The sequence below is a fragment of the Pipistrellus hanaki genome, assembly GCF_964339955.1.
Source record: "Pipistrellus hanaki genome assembly, chromosome: 1".
In the NCBI taxonomy this organism is placed as follows: Eukaryota; Metazoa; Chordata; class Mammalia; order Chiroptera; family Vespertilionidae; genus Pipistrellus; species Pipistrellus hanaki.
The window spans coordinates 137141873-137162870 of NC_140503.1; positions in this window are offsets into that span (position 1 = coordinate 137141873).

Here is a 20998-nt window from a genome sequence, read left to right on the forward strand (position 1 = left end):
ATAATGAAGTTTTTTTTCAATAGATGGACTTACACATATGTTGATATACATGTGATTTGATATGTGTGCTATTTTGTTGTATTGACAGCTTTATCATTAGCTCACCTACTAGAAAAATGGCCAGAAATTATCAGATTACTTAGAAATATTATTTCTGTCTGTCGAATTTCAATATATCTAGTTCTCTACTATACAACTCTCAAATAGCTGTAAAATAGAAGTTTTGTAATTCCACTTGTTTAGTAGTTATGTGGTCCATTGCATTCTATTTGGATGTTTCTACTCTAATTCTCAAGGAAATGAGACTGTATCCGTATACCTCACACCCAGACTTCTCTAAGGCATGTTGGAACTGGGAAAGTATGATCTTATGGTAGGTATGGTTGTGTTTGTCAGAGATGTGGGCGTTTTCATTTCAGTGAACACTTTGATTCCTGCCCATATTTGAAAACTGGGGCTTAAGCCAAGGATTTTATTTTAAGCAAGCTTTATACAATTTTGTTTCAATCTCTATCTGAAGCATGCAGACTTAGAAAATGAGTAACAAAGTGTGCAGAATATGACAAATGAGCAGGATAGCATTGGGAAGTTGACAGTCCAGGATATATATATATATATACATATATATATATATATACATACATATATATACATATATATATATATATACATACATATATATATATTGTATATATATATTTTAACTGTACAAAATTGCTCCCTTCTTCTGCACCCTCCCAACATAGCTAATGGCAACATCCTTTTTATTCACACAAGAAACACTTATGGGGTGATGTTTCTGTACCAAACACTGCTCTAGAAACCTGGAATTGAAAAGTAAAATAATTTAGAAATTGGCAGAAAATATACACTGAGTGGCCAGATCATTATGATCTCTGAATGCATAATAATCTGGTTACTCAGTGTATATCCTATATAATAAAAGGCTAATATACAAATTGTCCCCTCAACCAGGAATTCAACCAGCAGGCAGGCTGGCCAACCACCCATGTTTCTTCCCCCTGGCTAGGCTGGACGGACCCCACCCATGCACGAATTCATGCACCGGGCCTCCAATATTATATACTGAGTGGCCAGATAATTATGCATTCAGAGATCATAATAATCTGGCCATTCAGTATATATATCAAGCAGAGACTGAGTTTCAGAATATACCCCTAAGGTGAAGCTAGCCTGAAACCCAGGCTTTCAAGGCAGTGAAATAAGAGGAGTGGGAGGAAGAGGGCTACAGTAACAGGGGCTTTGTGCTTTGTGGGGCAGTGCAGATCATGAAGGCTATTATAGAGATTTGGACTTACTCTGAGTAAAATGGAGATTTTTTTCGCAGGGTTTTGATCAAGAAGTCATGACTTAAATGTTAAAAGATCCTTAAATGTTAAAAGATCCTCCCATGTTTGAAGTAGGTGAAGGCAGTGGCAGTAGGATTTTGATGTTGAGGACAGCCCTGCAGAAACTCATGAGAGAGAGAGAAGGTTGGTGTGGGTGACCATGTTCACCAACGGCAGCAAGAAGGCTCAGATTCATACAAGTTCAAGGCAGAGCCAGAGTGACATCATAATAGACTGAGAATATTATTAGCAGTAGTAAGAACAAGAAATAGATATACACTTACAAAGTGATTAAGGAGGAATAAAAAGTGAAAATTCAGTAGTGAGCAGTGTTGTTATTCTTTGGTGAGAAGTAATTGTAACAACATGTTATTCCCAAATTACTCATTCCTCAGATTTAAAAGAACAAGTTGTTTGGTTTTTAAATGTTTTCACAGGGATATTGGCAGTAACAGCTTTTTTCTATTCACACATACCCACATGCACAGAATTTAACAGATTGCACAGAGCAGGGAGTTCAATCGGCATCAGCGTTCTTTTATTGGCTGAGTTGAGCATATGTTGCAAAATAATGTTTCTGGCATACCAGGTACGTGTGGCCTCTCAACCTGATTATTTAGAGTTGATACTTCCTCTCCAGTTTCATTTATCTCTGTAGGCTTTTATATATTTTAAAACCCTTTAGGTTCATTTTAGTAGGTTTTCAGAAGGGAACACACAGTCTGCATTCCCACCAGCAGTGCACGAGGGTTCCTTTTTCTCCGCAACCTCGCCAACACTTGTCGTTTGTTGATTTGTTGATGTTGGCCATTCTGACAGGTGTGAGATGGTACCACATTGTTGTTTTGATTTGCATCTCTCGGACAATTAGTGACTTTGAGCATGTTTTTATGTGCCTTTTGGCCTTCCTTCTATCTTCTTTTGAAAATGTTCTATTTAGGTCCATTGCCCATTTTTTAATTGGATTATTCATCTTCCTTTTATTTAGTTGTAACCACTGTGGAGAACAGTGTGGAGTTTCCTCAAAAAACTGAAAATGGAACTCCCATTTGACCCAGTAATCCCACTTCTAGGAATATATCCCAAGAAACTAGAAACACCAATCAGAAAGGATATATGCACCCCTATGTTCATAGCAGCACAATCTACAATAGCCAGAATTTGGAAACAGCCTAGGTGCCCGTCAGCAGATGATTGGATCCAAAAACTATGGTACATCTACACAATGGAATACTATGCTGCCATAAAAAAGAAGGAATTCTCAGCATTTGCAGCAACCTGGATGGAATTGGAGAACATCATGCTGAGTGAAATAAGCCAATCAATGAAAGAGAAACACCACATGACCTCACTCATTTGTGGATAATAAAGAACATTATAAACTGATGAACCAAAAGATAGATATAGAGACAGTATATCAACAAGTAGACTGTCAAATTACAGTGGGGAGGGGAGGAAGATCTGGGGGAGATAATAGATCAACCGAAGGACTTTTATACATGCATATAAGTACAACCAATGGACACAAAACTCTAGGGAGGGAGAGGATGTATGGGAGGGAGGGAGGGGGGCAAAAAAATTAAAAAAAAATAAATATAATTTCATAATCTTAAAAAAAAAAAAAGAAGGGAACACAGGTAAATGTGTGAACAGGGTATTTTAAACATCTCCTCCCGTCTTCCTGTGTAACCTTCTTCTCTTTTCTTCTGAGACACCACATCCTTCATCTTTTTTTATTTATGGTGATTATGGAGCACTTTCAATCAACCCTTTTAATCTGTGAATTTAAAACATAATTGTTAGCCCTGACCAGTGTTTCTCAATGATTAGAACATCAGCCCTTGCACTGAAGGGTCTTGGGATTTGATTCTGGTCAAGAGCATATATCTGGGTTGCAGGTTCGATCCCTGGCCACTGTTGGAGTGCATATGGGAAGCAACCAATCAATGCATCCCTCTCTCATCAATTTTTCTCTCTCATACATGTTATTTCCTCTCTCTTCCTCAACCCCCTCCCTTCCACTCTCTAAAAATCAATGAAAAATAGATTAATAAAATATTATATATAAATGTTATATGATAGCATAGTATGTTATAATATTTTTATAATAATTAAGTCTTTATTATTGAAAATATTATATATGTCCTCTTCCCCTCCAAGTAACCCATTCTAGCCTACCCTGTGCCCCACCCCAGGCTTTTACTATCCTATTGTCTGTGTCCATGGTTTATTTGCATACAAATTCTTTGATTGATCACTTTCTACCTATCCATCCTCCCCCACTTCTCTCTGAGATTCCACAGTCTTTTCTATGCTTCTGTGTCTCTGGATCTATCTTTTCCATCAGTTTATTTTGTTTATTAGATTCCACATATGAATGAGATCATACGATACTTGTCTTTCTCTGACTGGCATATTTTGCTTAACATAATACTCTCCAGCTCCCTCCATGCTATAATATTTTGTTTGTATTCCAGTATTACAGAATATGACTTCTTGTGTTTTGATAATTCTTTTAGTGATACTTTATTATTAATTAAATCCTTGTGATACAGTTTTGGTGGAGGTATCTATTTTGTTTTTTTATGTGTTTTGTTTTTATCCTCCAGGACATAAGAGTTCTATAAAGGGTTCTCCCATTAGACTGTCAGCTGATTTCTCAACAGAGACTTTGCAGGTGAGAAGGGACTGGTAAAAATATTCAAAGTGATGAAAAACAAGGACCTACAACCAAGATTCTCTACCCAGCAAATATATCATTTAGAATTAAAGGACAGATGAAGAATTTATAAGTCAAGTAAAAGACAAAGGAGTTAATCACTATCAAAGCAGTATTACATGAAATATTAAATATTTAAGATCTTCTAGAAGGAAGAGGAAAAGGAGGAGGAGGAGGAGGAGGAAGAAGAGGAGGAGGACTATAAAATGACAATAAATGCATATCTATCAAAAATGAATCTAAAAACACACACAAAATAAATGAATAAGCAGACTCATAGATAAAGAAAACATTTTGATGGTTGCTAGATTGAGATTCTGGTGGGGGAGGTATGGGTGAAAAATGTGAAGGGATTAAGAAGTACAAATTAGTTGTTACAGAATATCATAGGGATATAAAGTATGGCATAGGGAATGTAGCCAATAATATTCTAATAACTAAGTATTATGTCAGATGAATACTAGATTTATTGGGTGATTACTTAGTAAGTTATATAATAGCTAGTCACTGGGGTATACTCCTGAAACTAATATAATATTGTTAACTGTAATTGAAAAATAAAAAATCATTTAAATTTTAAAAAGATAATAGGAGAGCCTGAATATAAATTAACTATAGGATAAACTCAAAAACAGAAGGAAAGAAATAATTAAGATCAGAAATTTAAAAAACAACAACACAGAAAATGAGGTGTCATAGAGAGGATCAACAAAATTACCATTTTTTTAAACTGTGAAATAACTATTATAAAGATGGAGACAATACAAGTTCTTTTCACAAGCAATCCATTAGAAAACAGGTATGATGTCTTTGGAGAGTGTGCCTTGAGTGGGTGGAAGAAAGTCTCTCCTGCATGCCATGTAGGTAGAAGAGGATTTTGTCAGCTGAGAGAGGACATCAATTAGAGAAAGCCACTGGACTTTCTTTGGCATTGCTTATTTTTGCTCAGAAAGCTACATATAATCCACTGTAATATTTACATATTCAATACATTCTTTTTTAAGAAACTGTGGTTAAAAAAAACAAAAAACAAACACCTAACAAACTTTAGTTTCCGGTGAGACTAGTTTATGATAGTATTAATTTTCATTAATTAATGTACAACTCTAAAACTGTGGCCCTCAACATTACCAAGACAGCTTATTAAAAACATAGACTCCTGGATCCAATCCTCAGTTTCATATTTAGTAGTTATGAAATAGGACCTGAGAATCTCAAGTTCCCTGGTGATGCTGATGCTACTGGTTCTGGCACTATTCTTTAAGAACCACTGATTCAAGACACTGTCCACAAGTTAGAGAAGTAGAAAAAGAGTGATGGGCTGCCCAGAGTGTAGTCAACAAAGTAATAATGGCAGACATCTCAGGAAGATATGGGAACCTTTGGTGCAACAAATCTTAAGGCAGAAGGATTAGTAATATAACATAAAATGAAAATTTACAAGGCAAAATTTGTGGCGCATTAAACATGACATACATTCTTAGGCCAAAGAATCCCACCAAGGTGGGTTCTATTTTCATTTCTCTTTGAATGTACTGGACTGTGACTTCTTTGACCAATGAAGTATGGGAGGGGTGATGCTGTGCAGGTGCTGGCTCTAGTCTTCAAAAAGATTGGCAGTATAATAGTTCCCTCTTATTGGTCAGGGATATGTTCCAAGACCCCCAGTGAATGCCCAAAACTACAAAGTATCAAACCCTATATATATTATACTATGGCGTTTTTTTTTCAATACATGCATATGTGTGATAAAGTTTGATTTATAAACCAGGTATTGTAAAAGATTAGTAATAACAATAAAATAGAACTATAATACATATACTGTAAAATTATGTGACTATGGTCTCTCTTTCAAAATATTTTATTGTACTGTACTCCCTTTACACTTAAAGGAAGCATTCTACGAACTCTCGTTGGCATATATGCATCACCAGCATCACTACTCTTGTGTTTGGGGGACATTATTAAGTAAAATGAAGATGACTTGAACACAAGCATAGGAATAGAGCAATCAATCTGATAACTGAGACCGCTACCAAATTATTAAGCACCTACAGTGTGGAGACCTGGACAAAGGGATGATCCCTGTCCTGGGCAGGATTGAGCTACTCGGAACTGAACAATTTAAAACTTAAGAACTATTTATACCTAGAGTTTTCCATTTAATATTTTTAGACCACCATTGACTGTGGGTAACTGAAACTGTGGGAAGTAAAACTGCAGATAAGGAGAGACTACTGTATAACCCCATGCAAGATGCCCAATAACCTTGCTGAAAAGATCATATTGAGAGGCCCTAAGACTCACGGAGAGGAAGAGGGGTCCTGCTGTATCCAGCTTAGCAGCTATCCCAGTCAAGGCACCCGACCTGTGAATGAAGCTGTCTTAGATTCTCTAGACCAGCCTAGCTCATCTACCAGATAAATATCATCAAGTGAACCCTTTATACACCATATGGAGCAAAATGATTCAGTTCAGTTTTTCCCAAAAACTTTGGGTTTTCATCTTCAATATATTCCTTAGTTTATTTCTGTTTTTACTTTCATATGCATGAACTCTGTATAAATGTTACTTGAACATGTTGCATATAGGCACTTGGTTGTGTCACAAGTTTCCTTCTTTACACGGTGTAAACAATGTATGTCTCACAGATACTATGAATATCATTGCCCAGTCTTTCCCTTACCATGACATTCTTATCTTTTCAACATCCAGTAACTCAAAATCACATCAAGTTTTCTACATTCCTTTCAGGATGTGAGGACACAAATATTTTAGTAAGCTTTTGTACACAGCAGGGATCAAAGGAAGAGCACCCCACATATTTTTCTCTTGGCCCTGCTCTAATTTTGATAGGGGAGTTGTGCTTTGCTTTGCACTACATATAATTTCTATATACATTACAACACATCCAAGCCCAGATCTTCTGACTGTAAAATTTAAGAGGAAAACATGAGAAATCAGCTTTGCATAATTTTATGAAGGGTTTTATGAAGAGTCTACAGCAACATATGTGAAACAGATTATGTTGTCAAAGCCACCAAGAAAATATGAATAATCATTTTCTATTTTTTCTTAGCCTGAATTTGTTAAATACTGCTTCTACATTACAGTGTTTCTACATTATTTGTGGAGAATGTTTATCTGACATGAATGGACTCTCAAGAACTCTAGAGACTTTCTCATCCTTATAGTATACTGTAATATTACTGTGTATAATAGCAATTATATTAATTTAATTATTTATAATTTAAATATGTGTTGTTTAATTTCTGTAACAATTTCATGAAGTACTCCTTCATTTTATAATTGGGGAAACCAAGACAGATATTCTGATCAGTATCTCCAGTTTCCATATCTGGTGAGTGACAAAACAGAGACATGAGCTCAATCATGAGTTCCATTGGTTGTTTCAATGTATCTCTATTAAAAAATATAAGATGACTGCCCAGCTGGTGTGACTCAGTGGTTCACTATCAACCCATGAACCAGAAGGTCATGGTTTGATTCAGTCAGGGCATGTGCCCTGGTTATGGGCTCCATCCCCTGTAGGAGGCAGCTGATCAATGATTTTCTCCCATCATTGATGTTTCTATCCATTTTTCCCTCTCTCTTCCTCTCTCTCTGAAATCAATAAAAACATATTAAGAAAAAAGAAAGAAAAAATATAAGATGACCTATGCAAAGGAAATTTCACAGGTCTTTGAAGAGAAGCAGTACTATGATTATTATTATCAAAAACCATGGTAAGATACCTTACTTTTTAACTACATCAAACATTATAATTAAACACATTAAAAACATTGTCTTAAAAATGGTACTCACAACTGATTAATAGAAATTCTAAATATGATTTTGAACACTGATTCTCCAATATGCTAATCTTCATTTGAGAGAGTTTATTGGTTGGAATTATTGTCTAAGAATAAAAATTTTTTTTTCAAAATAAAAAGTAAAATAAGACACAAAACTGACTTCACATTTTATAAACTAAAAGTTTCTGACTTCATTCTTTTGTGACTATTTGCCGAAAATTAATTCCTTAAATTAACTATAATGTTAGGTAAGAAAAAGCATTGAAAAAATACCGAATATATTTTAATCTAATGCAAAAACTAAAATGTTGTTATTCTGTCTGCATTTGTGGGCAGACTGGCCCCTCACAGAAAAGGACAGCAAGAATTTGGCCACTATTCCTGAGCCAACTGTCCTTCATGTGACATAAAGAGTTTTAAAAATCCCAGGCAAGTGTGAGGATCCCTATTCTCATTCATTCACTCACTGATGTCAGAGACACTTGTTACAAGTTTGAGGCTGTCCTGAGGTCTTTCCTATTTATGTGGAATCTCCTTGATGATGGTGCCAACAATGTTCCCGGGCTCCACAAACAGCCTCTGGAAGAATCACTGATAAGAGAAGGATCCTGGTTGGCATACAGATACTTCTTCACTGGGTAGAATATAGAAGCTACCACATCGGGCTTGTCCTGAGTATCAGGTCTACAACATTAGGAGTGGGTATTTCCCCACAGCATGTAAAGTTTCCTTTTCACATAAATGCCCCCTGTCAGGAGGTATAGGCACCTCAGAAAGCCACTCCCATTGCAAGTGAGGAGGAATGCTACATTCAGTTCCTCTTCCCAGTGTCCACTCTTGTTCATTTGTGTCTCAGATGCAAAGGAAGAATGTTCTAACATCTGGAGGTATGATAATCACTACAGACCATTCGTGTTAATATTTTGCTGTAGTGGGCATGGTCCCAAACATTTTACATGTCTTAACTCATTTATCCCTACAGTAGTACATTAAAGCACATATTATGCCATGAAAAAGCTGAGGAAAGTAAGACAAAATGCAGATTAAGTAACAAGCCCAAGAATAACTAAATTGAGAGGTAAGTTTCAAACACAAGTGATGGCTCCACACTCTGTGTTCCTTGATCTTTTGCCATAGAAATGAAGCATCATTAAAAGTGAAAAGGTCTGAAACGGTCTATAAAACAATTAACACCAACAAATATGTGGCATTTCTATACACCAATAGTGAACTTACAGAAAGAGACTTAAAAAAAAAAATCTCATTTACCATCGCTTAAAAAAAAAAAAGATACCTAAGAATAAACTTAACTAAGGAGGTAAAAGATGTATACTCAGAAAATTACAGGAAAATGAAAAAAGAGATAGAGAAAACATAAACAGATGGAAGAACATACCATGTTCATAGATTGGTAGAATCAACATCATTAAAATGTCCATATTACCCAAATCAATCTATAGATTCAATGCACTCCCCATTAAAATACCAAGGACATATTTCACAGACCTAGAAAAAACTCTCCAAACACTGAATAGCTGCAGCAATCCTGAGAAAGAAGAACAAAGTAGAAGGGATCTCAATACCAGATATCAGGCTATATTACAAAGTCACTATTCTCAAAACTGCCTGGGACTGGCAAAAGAACAGACATATAGATCAATGGAATAGAATTGAGAACCCAAAAATCTACCCAAACCACTATGCTCAATTAATATTTGACAAAGGAGGCAAGAACATAAAACGGAGTCAAGACAGTCTCTTCAATAAACAGTGTTGGGAAAATTGGATAGATGCATGCAAAATAAATAAATAAATAAATAAATAAAACTAGATCACCAACTTACATCATGCACAAAAATAAACTCAAAATGGATACAGATCTTAAACATAAGATGGGAAACCATAAAAATAATAGATGAATCCACAGGCAGCAAAATCTCAGACATATGCCAAAGCACTATCTTCACTACAGCTCCTAGGGCAATAGAAACTAAAGAGAAAATAAATAAATGGGAGTACATAAAAATAAAAAGCTTCTGCACAGCAAATAATCCATCAACAAAACAATAAGAAAGCCCACTTCATAGGAGAACATATTTGCCAATGTTATCACTGATAAGGGTTTAATCTCCAACATTTACAGGGAACTCATACATCTTAACGAAAGGAAGATAAACAACCCAATCAAAAAAAATGGACAATGGACCTAAATAAACACTTTTTGAAAGAAGACATAAGGAAGGCCAATAGACATATAAAAACCTGCTCAAAGTCACTAATCATCTGAGAAATGCAAATCAAAACTTCAATGAGGTACCATCTCACACCTGTCAGAATGGCTATCATCAACTAATCAACAAATGAGAAATGCTGGTGAGGATGCAGAGATAAAGGAACCCTCTTGCACTGCTCATGGGAATGCAGACTGGTGTAGCCACTGTGGAGAACAATATGGAGTTTCCTCAAAAAAACTAAAAATTAAACTTACATTTGACTCTGAGATCCCACTTCTAAGAATATATCCCCAGAACCTAGAAACACCAATCAAAATGGTATATGCACCACTATGTTCATGGTGGCACAATTTACCATAGCTAAGATTTTGAAACAGCCTAAGTGCCCATCAGCAGATGAGTGGATTAAATATTGTGGTACATTTACACAATGGAAAACTATGCTATGGTAAAAAAGAAGGAATTCTTACCATTTGCAACAGCATGAATGGAACTGGACAGCATTATGCTAAGTGAAATAAGCCATTCAGAGAAAGATAAATATCACACGATCTCACTCATTTGTGGAATATAACGAACAACATAAACTGATGAACAAAAACAGATCCAGAGACAGAGAAACATCCATCAGAATGTCAAACCTCAAAGGGAAGGTAGAGAGGGCAGGGCTAAAGGGGAGAGATCACCAAAGGACTTCTATGCATCCATATAAGCCTAACCAATGGACACAGACAACAGGGGGGTGAGGGCATGAGTTGGGGCAGGGCGAGGGGGGGGGGCTATGGGGTGATAAGGACACATATGTAATACCTTAATCAATAAAAAATTCTATTGGCTATCCATAACTGAATAACATATTATTACAAATGTACAGCTAAAAACAACACACATTTACTATATCAGCATTTCTGTGGATCAGAAATCTAGGGATGAAGGATCTGGATGCTTTGCTCTAGAGTCTCCATAAGCTGCAATGAGGTGTTGACCTTGTCTGGGTCCCATATCATGGCTCAACAAGGAATGGTCTGTATACCGCATGCTGGTTGTTGGCAGGATTCAGTTCCATGAAGACTGTTAGACTGAAGGCCTGATTCCCAGCTGTTTTGTGACCAGAGTCCATCTTTAATTCCTTGTCACTTAGACCTCTCCAATGTGACTGCTTGCCCTACCAAAGGATGTAAGTTGAGAAGGCAATAGAGAGACATTGCTAATGACTCAGAAGCTGCAATCTGAGGTAACCCAATTGCAGAAGTGAGATCTCATTACCTTTGCCATATTCTAGGGCTGGAAGCAATCAAATAGGGCAGCCATGACCTTATGATGGACCTTGGTGAGACACACCCTCCCATGATACCCTTCCCCGCAAGGAAGGCCATCAAAACAAGGCATCGATATCAGGGGAGGGTGTGTCTCATCAGGATCTATAGTAAGGTCTGTCTGCAACAATGGCCAAGTTTCTCACTTTGTGGATGAGGACACAGGACTAACATGTGAAGGCTATAAACACCTAGTTAATTGATCCAAATATTAGATGAAGAACCCATGCCTCTTTCTTTTTGTGTTGATTTTTTGACAAATAATTTAATGGGCTACTTCATGCAATCTATCAAAACCTTGTTGGAGATCAAACTTTTATTAAAAGCCGTAAGACTAGGTGATAGTGGCACTCACACTGTTAAATGTAGACAGCACCTACATTGGATTCTGCTGTCATGCAGTGGTTCTGTTTTTCCAACTGCAGTCAGTTTTCTAGTGTGATCATCACAGCATGTTTCTGTCTTATCCTGTTGGCCATAGAAATTTATTTCCGTTACTCTGAAGTGCACTTTATTGTGTGTACTTTACCCAAACCATTTACTTTTGTAGAACTCCAACTAAATACGAGCATGTCTAAATGTACTTACAGTAGCACTGCCTCACCTTTTAGCTTCAAAAAAAAAAAATTAAAAAAGAAAAAAAATATATATATATACAAACAATCATGACTTCAGGAAAAAGAGGATTCTCTGTATAATGGCTTCTTAGGATATAATATATTAGTCCATCATTGCTGTTTCAAATGCATGCATAGAAAGGTTTATAGAAAAAAATAGATATATTTATTTCAACTCAAAAATTTAAAAATTGCCGAAACCGGTTTGGCTCAGTGGTAGAGCGTTGGCCTGCAGACTGAAAGGTCCCAGGTTCAATTCCGGTCAAAGGCATGTACATTGGTTGCGGGCACATCTCTGGTAGGGGGTGTGCAAGAGGCAGCTGGTCGATGTTTCTCTCATTAACGTTTCTAGCTCTCTATCTCTCTCCCTTCCTCTCTGTAAAAAATCAATAAAATATATTTTTAAAAAACTTAAAAATTATTAACAATGTATAGATGTGCCTTCTAAACTATGTGACCTGGGAAGGAGTGTGGGCATTCACCAGAAAGATGCAAAAAGCTATCAGGACAGTCTGCCAGCTATCTGACTTGTCAGTCACCCTCCAGAACTGAAGGCCAGGCTCATTTTTATTAATGGCCTTGTTATTTGAAAGGGGGGGGGATCACATAGATTTTCTAGGCTTAAAAGAAGGCTGTAGGAAGGGGAGTATTTATAGATTAATGCACCCTTCTGGCTTATGAAAGCACAATAACCAATCCAGTTAAAAGGAGCAGCAAGAGTCACTGTCCTCCACTTGTGATAAACAAATCCACTTCTGTTAAGCTCATCCACTGGGGCTCAGATTAAAACAAATATGACCCAAAAGACGTGGTGCAATTTATTTTCAGATTATGAGAACAGCTCCACCTGTTATAGATCTGCCAGAGAAACCCTGCTGATAGTTCTTAACCACAATCTACAATAAACATCAACAGGCATATGGTATAAAGACGGAAATGTTTAAAGGGAAAGGGAATCTGTGGAAGCGCAGAGTTGGAGAGAAAGGCAGAAGAGCCGTTTTAAATGCATTCTATGCATTCCAGATATTTCTCTCAGTATTGAGTAAGAGGTGGGATAGTAAATTGCTTTCTACAGAGCAATTCACTGTAGGTTTTCCCATGATCTGTAAATTCATATTTACAACAAGAGTCAAAGCAGTGGGAGCACTTGGGCATTAAACCATGCTGTGAGGCAGTATCAGGTCCGGCCTGATTCTGCCTCACAGCATGGCTTAATAAACAGATAAATAATTATTACATTCAGTTTCCATACATAAGAAGAAACTTGAAGAAGTGGCTTGATTTTAGTATGAGCACATACTTAGAAATATTTAGAATACTGGCATATGATCTGCAGCATAATCAAATCATTCTATCTTTTTCCCCCAAAATTTAATTTACTAATATACAAGATAATCAAGTGACATAGGGTCTCTTGAACCAAAAAGAATGGCATTAATACATACACCACATTAATACATAAAATGAGAAATATTAATTAGATTAATAATATAAATTATTAAAAATACAACCATTTTTAAATATCAAAATGTAGTAGATATTGCCAGGCCAATGTGGTTCAGTGGTTGAGTGTTGACCTATGAACCAGGAGGCCATGATTTGATTCCCAGTCATGGCATATGCCCAGTTTTGGGCTTGATCCCTAGTGGAGGGCAGGGTGCAGAAGAGTGGTTAGGGGGTGATCAGGTTGGCAGGCAGAAGCAGTTAGGGGCAATCAGGAAGGAAGGCAGGTTCTCTCTCATTATTTATGTTTCTTTCTCTCCCTTTGTCTCTGAAATCAATAAAAATATATTTTAAAAATGTATATATTGTAATAGGTAATCTATAATAATAATAGCATAATATTCTAATTAGACCAGATACCTGAAAGAAATTCTGGATGTCCTTCCAGACAAACTTCCAGATGAAGCTGGGCCTGTGAATGCTGAGCCCCTTGCATGAATGTTATGCATCGGGCATCTAGAACCTTTGATAAAGATTTTGAGAAGATAAATAAACAACAACAAAAAACAGCTTCATGATTTCATCTGACTAGGAAAAGATTGTAATATTTTAAAATATAATTACATTTGCTTTGTCCATCCCATGACATCTAGGAATAAATACAAGTTCATTACATTAACTCATTAATTAATCACTTTATGTACTTATTTATTACTAAAGGTCCAGTGCACAATTCCTGTATGGGGTGGAGGAGGGTGTCCTTCAGCCCAGCCTGCACCCTCTCCAATCTGGGACCCCTCGAGGGATGTCCAACTGCCTGTTTAGGACTGATCCCAGTAGGATTGGGCCTAAACAGGCAGTTGGATATCCCTCTCACAATCCTGAACTGCTGGCTCCCCACTGTTCGCCTGCCTGCCTTCCTGATTGCCCTTAACTGCTTCTGCCTGCCAACCTGATCACCCCCTAACCACTCCCCTGCCAGCCTAATTGATGCCTAACTGCTCTCCTGCCAGCCTGTTTGCCCCTAATTGCCCTCCCCTACAAGCCTGGTCACCCATAACTGCCCTCTGCAGGCTTGATTGCCTCCAACTGCCCTCCCTTGAAGGTCTGGTCCCTCCCAACTGCCCTCCCCTGCTGGTCATCTTGTCATGGCCATCTTGTGTCCACATGGGGGCAGTCATCTTGTGTGTTGGAATGATGGTTAATTTGCATATTACTTTTTTATTAGATAGGATAGAGACCTGGTGCACAGATGGGGGCCAGCTGGTTTGCCCTGAAGGGTGCCACTGATCAGGCTGGGGTTCCTTTGGGGCGTGGGGTATCCTGGGTGAGGGGCCTGTGGTGGTTTGTTTGCAGGCCAGCCACACCCCCCAGCAACCCAAGCAGAGGCCCTGGTATCTGGGATTTATTTATCTTCTATAATTGGAACTTAGTAGCCTTGAGTGGAGCCAAGCCTCCTGCTTGCTTCGTGGCTACAGCTATTTTTGTTAATATTTATTTATTTTCTATAATTGAAACTTTGTAAAAGAGGCCAAGGAAAGCCAGAGCTGCGGGGGCTTGGCTTCCTCCATCGCTGGGGAAACCCTAGCCTCCTGCTCTCTCCAGGTCCATAGCTGCTGCCATTTTTGTTGGAATTTATTTATCTTCTGTAATTGAAACTTTGTAGCCTTAAATAGAGGTCTGGGTCTGCCAGGGTATGTGAAAAGCTTGGCTTCCTCCATTGTCGGGGAAACCCAAGCCTCCTGCTTGCTCCATGGCTGCAGCCATCTTGGTTGAGTTAATTTGCATACTCATTCCTGATTGGAGAGTGTGGCTTGTGGGTGTAGAGGAGTGCTGGTTAATTTGCATATTACTCTTTTATTAGATAGGATTCATTTACATATTTGTAATATTCAATGAATGCCTATTGTTGCCAATCACTGGTTTGGTGATAGCCTTAAAAGTCAGTAAGAGGGTCTTGAGCTGTGAGTGTTTATTAGCAAGCTGGGAGACAGCGGACACCAGAAGAAACCGCTGGGGTGCCGCTGACAGAGGTACCCCTCACAGGGAAGCACCCACGCAGGGCTACATCCCTGCCTGGAGCTACCTACCGGCTTGGACGGGGAAACCTCGCCATCTTGATGAGGAAGATAGGATCGTGTCAGAGGCCTTAATATCCACAGCCTCAGCGACCACCAAGCAGCTGTGACCCTCAGAACGCGGATCCCAGGTGGCCTGAACACCTGGCTGCACTGGAGTGCCCCACTGCTCGGCAAAAAGGTCAGATTTCGCGGCGAGAGGGTGGAGAGTGCTGGCGGCGACGACAAAGCCTGCGCGCACAGAGCACAGGGAAGCTGGAGGACAAGGGCGGTGATTACAAGTAGAAGCCCCAGCTGTTGTGCGGGTGTCACCCGTGAAAGTGGACGGGACTCCTAACAGGGGAGATATCTAAAGAGCAACACATTTGGATCTGGCTCTGAGGGATATCGGAGAGTTGCGGGAGATTGCAGTTGCTCAGACCTGTCCCCTCCCCCCTCCGTAGTTCCTGCTTCAGAGAGGACGGGGAAAAAAAAAAGCTGGAGAGGCTCTAGAGCAGTGATTCTCAAAGTGGTCTATATCGACCCCCAGGGGTCTATGACAACCTGCAAGGGGTCTACGTCAGCAAAAAAAAATTTGGGGGTCCATGAAATGAAAATGGGGGTGCACGATAGTGGATCTCAACATACACTGATAGTACCTATTTACTTACATCATATTATCTTATAATATAAAAACATATACATTATTTATAAAAGTACCTATGAAGTAAAAAATTTATTATATATGTTTATAAAATCGTGTAAGTTGAGGATAAAAACCTGCACATAATGATATACCAGTATCATCTTGTTACAAGTATACACGCAGTAAACATTCTTGCCAATTTTTGTCTCAAAGCTTCGCGAACTTGCACCGACTTGTTCAATTCGTCACTCTATAAATATGAATGTGAGAAAAATACATTCATTCGTTTTCTGAATCTTGAATAGGAAAGTGCTAAGAAAATATTTAAAAAATATATAAACTGGTAGTTTATCATACAAATTATAGTGAATCAGTGTTATTTTGTTTGAGAATGCTGGAGAAAAGTAGGTACATTATTTTTTATTAAATTTTAACACTAAACTTCACTACAGTTAGAAATTTACAAAAAAATCAATATCAGGTAAGTAGGGGGTCTACCCAAAACCGAAAAACATGGCAAGGGGTCTACGGCACAAACAAGTTTGGGAACCTCTGCTCTAGAGTCTGGGAAGTCAACCTAGAAACACTGCCCCCGGAGGCTAATTCACAAATTGACTCTAGTGTAATAAAAACAAAGCAAAACCTGCCTAAAAATCAGGACTGGATCATAACAATAGAGGAAGCGAATGACCTTCATTACTGTAAATTTTATTTAAATTTTTAAAATTTTATTATTTTTTTTAATTGTTAAATTTTTGTTTTTTATTTTTGTTTTCATTATTTGCAACGTTTACCCAAGAAACTATTTTTTTTTCTATTTCCTCACTTGATTTTATCTTTATAATTATTACATTGTATACGTAATCAACATTATTACTACTACTAATTTACCTTTTTCATCTTATTTTCTTTTGTTTATTTTTATTTCATTTTATTATATATATATATATAATTTCAGGATTACTGTTCTACAGTCTTTATCTAGCTTTCCTTCTCCAACACTTTATTCTATCTCAACCCTACCTTTATGCCTTCACCCTCTTTCCGATCTTTTCCTTTGGTACCCATTTTATCTTAACCCTTTCCTGCTCTAGATTTTCCCCATTCCTTCTGTCTACCCCCTCCTAAAATTTCACCCTACTTGAATATATCTAATTTCCAACTACCTGCTCCAAGCCCATTCACACCTCCCTCGCAGTTGTCATAAAAACAAAACAACAACAAAAAAACAGTCTTTCTTTCTAACTCTTTGAAGTTGTATGTTGAATGTTAACTATACTGAAGTTGTATGCTTTTTTTTATAAGATTGATTTGCCTATGCTTTTTGTTTGATTGTATGTTTTTGTTAGCTGGGTTCTAGTCACCTTTACTGGTGGTTATTAATATCGCAAACACATTTCTATTCAGTGCCTAGTTGTACCTGGTTGTGCTATATTTTGTGCCTTTAAATCAAAGCAGGAGAGAGAGAACTACACAACCAGACATCCTAAATCATGGGGAGACCAAAAAACAGCCCGCATATGAAAGAAAAGGAGGCTTCACCAGAAAAGGAAGTAAACGAGATAGAGGCAAGCAACCTACCAGAGCAAGAATTCAGAGTAATGATCATAAGATGGCTAAAAAGAATGGAAGACAAATTTGACAATATGAGTAAGAACCAAGAGGAAATGAAGAAGAATCAAGAAGAAATGAAAAATGACATCGCTTCTGTAAAGAACTCAATAGAAAGCATCAAGAGTAGATTAGAAGAAGCAGAGGAAGAAAAAAAATTTTTTCCTCTGCTTCTGAAAAAAAAAATTAAAAAACAGGAGGAAAGTCTAAGGGAACTTTGGGACAATACAAAACAAAACAATATTAGAATAATAGGGGTTCCAGAAGGAAAGGGAATTGAAGAAGACATGGAAAATGTATTTCAAGAAATAATGACAGAAAACTTTCCTGAGATAGAGAAGAAAAAACCCACACAAATCCAAGATGCTCACAGAGTCCCAAGCAGAATGAATCCCAGAAAACCGACCCCTAGGCACATTATAATTAAGCTGGCAAACACCAACGACAAAAAAAGAATTTTAAAAGCAGCCAGAGAGAGACAGAAAGTTACATATAAAGGAAACCCCATCAGACTAGCAACAGATTTCTCCACAGAAACTTATCAGGCCAGAAGGGAATGGGATGAAATATACAAAGTCATGCAAAGGAAGGGACTGAATCCAAGAATACTGTACCCAGCAAGGCTATCAATCAAAAGTGAAGGTGAAATCAGGAGCTTCACAGACAAAAACAGACTAAGGGAATTTATCTACTCCAAACCAGCAATGCAAGAAATGCTAAAGGGTCTACTGTAAAATTAAAGAAATAGAAAGCAAAGAAGGAACACAGGGGTATAGAATAAAAATGGCATCTAATAAGTATCTATCAATAATAACTTTAAATGTAAATGGACTAAATGCTCCAATCAAGAGACATAGGGTAACGGATTGGATAAGAAAACAAGACCCATATATCTGTTGTTTACAAGAAACCCACCTCAGAAAAAAAAAAGCACACAGACTGAGGGTGAAGGGATGGAAAAAGGTTTTCCAGGCAAATGGAAATGAAAAAAAAAAAGCTGGGGTAGCAATACTTATATCTGACAAATTAGATCTCAGAGTGAAGGACATAACAAGAGATAATGAAGGCCACTTCATAATACTAAAGGGAGCAATCCAACAAGAAGAAATAACCCTGGTAAATATATATGCACCCAATACGGGAGCACCCCAATATATAAAAAAAAACTGCTGGAGGACATTAAGGGAGAGATTAATAGCAATACAATCATAGTAGGAGACTTTAATACCCCACTGTCACCCTTTGACAAATCATCTAAACAAAAAATCAGCAAAGAAATATCTATCCTAAATGACTTGCTAGACCAGATGGAATTAATCGATATCTTCAGAACATTCCACCCCAAAACCACAGAATATACATTCTTCTCAAGCGCACATGGGACATTCTCAAAGATAGACCACATTTTGGGACATAGGCAAAGTCTCTTCAAATTCAAGAAGATAGAATTCATATCAAGCATCTTCTCAGATCATAGTGGCATAAAACTGGAAATTAACTACAATGAAAAAAATCCAAAGAAATCAAACACATGGAGACTAAACAGCATGCTATTAAACAAGGACTGGGTTACCAAAGAAATCAAGGAAGAAATTAAAAACATCCTGGAAACAAATGACAATGAAAACACAACTATCCAAAATCTATGGGACACAGCAAAAGCAGTTTTGTGAGGGAAGTTCATATCCTTACAAGCCTGTTGCAAAAAACTAGAAAAAATGGTAACAAATGATCTAACTCTACAACTCAAAGAGTTAGAAAAAGAGCAACAAGAAAAGCCCAGTGTAAGCAGAAGGAAGGAAATAACAAAAATCAGAGCCAAGATAAACGACATAGAGACCAAAGAAATAATACATAAGATCAACAAAACCAAGAGCTGGTTCTTTGAAAGAATAAACAAGATAGATGAACCTCTAGCCAGGCTAACCAAGAAACAAAGAGAGAGGACCCAAATAAACAAAATCAGAAACAAAAGTGGTGAAATAACAACAGACCCCACCGAAATACAAAGGATTGTTACAAAATACTACGAACAACTCTATTCCAACAAACTGAACAACCTGGAGGAAATGGACATATTCCTAGAAAAATACAAACTTCCAAAACTCAATCAGGAAGAATCTAAAAATCTCAATAGACCAGTGACTTGGGAAGAAATTGAAACAGTCATCAAAAAGCTTCCAGCAAACAAAAGCCCATGGCCATATGGCTTCATAGGAGAGTTTTACCAAACATTCAAGGAAGAACTGAAACATATCCTCCTCAGACTTTTCCAAAAAATTCAAGAGGAAGGAACACTTCCAAACTCCTTCTATGAAGCCAGCATCACCCTAATACCAAAACCAGATAAAGACAACTCAGTGAAAGAGAATTACAGGCCAATATCCCTCATGAACATAGATGCCAAAATCCTCAACAAAATTCTAGCAAATCGGCTCCAGCAGAGCATCACAAAGATCATACACCATGACCAAGTAGGATTTATTCCGGGAATGCAAGGTTGGTACAATATCCGCAAATCAATAAACATGATACATCATATAAACAAATTGAAAGATAAAAATCATATAGTCATATCAATTGATGCAGAAAAAGCATTTGATAAAATCCAACACCCTTTCTTGATAAAAACTCTCAACAAGGTGGGAGTACAAGAATCATACCTCAACATAATAAAAGCTATGTATGATAAACCCACAGCCAACATCATACTCAATGGGCAAAAACTAAAACCATTCCCTCTAAGAACAGGAACACGACAGGGATGCCCACTATCGCCACTCCTCTTTGACATAGTACTGGAAGTACTAGCCATTGCAATTAGAGAAGAGGAGGAAATAAAAGGCATCCAAATTGGAAAAGAAGAAGTAAAGTTATCCCTATTTGCAGACGACATGATATTGTATATAAAAAACCCAAAAGACTCCATTAAAAAACTAATTGGCTTAATAAATGAATTTGGCAATGTAGCAGGATACAAAATTAACGCCAAGAAATCTATGGTATTTCTATACACCAATAGCAAATTTACAGAAACAGAGACTAAAAAAGCAATTCCATTTACCATCGCAGCAAAAAAATTAAGATACCTAGGAATAAACTTAACTAAGGAAGCAAAGGACCTATACGCAGAAAACTACAGGACACTTAAAAAAGAAATAGAGGAAGATGTAAACAGATGGAAGAACATA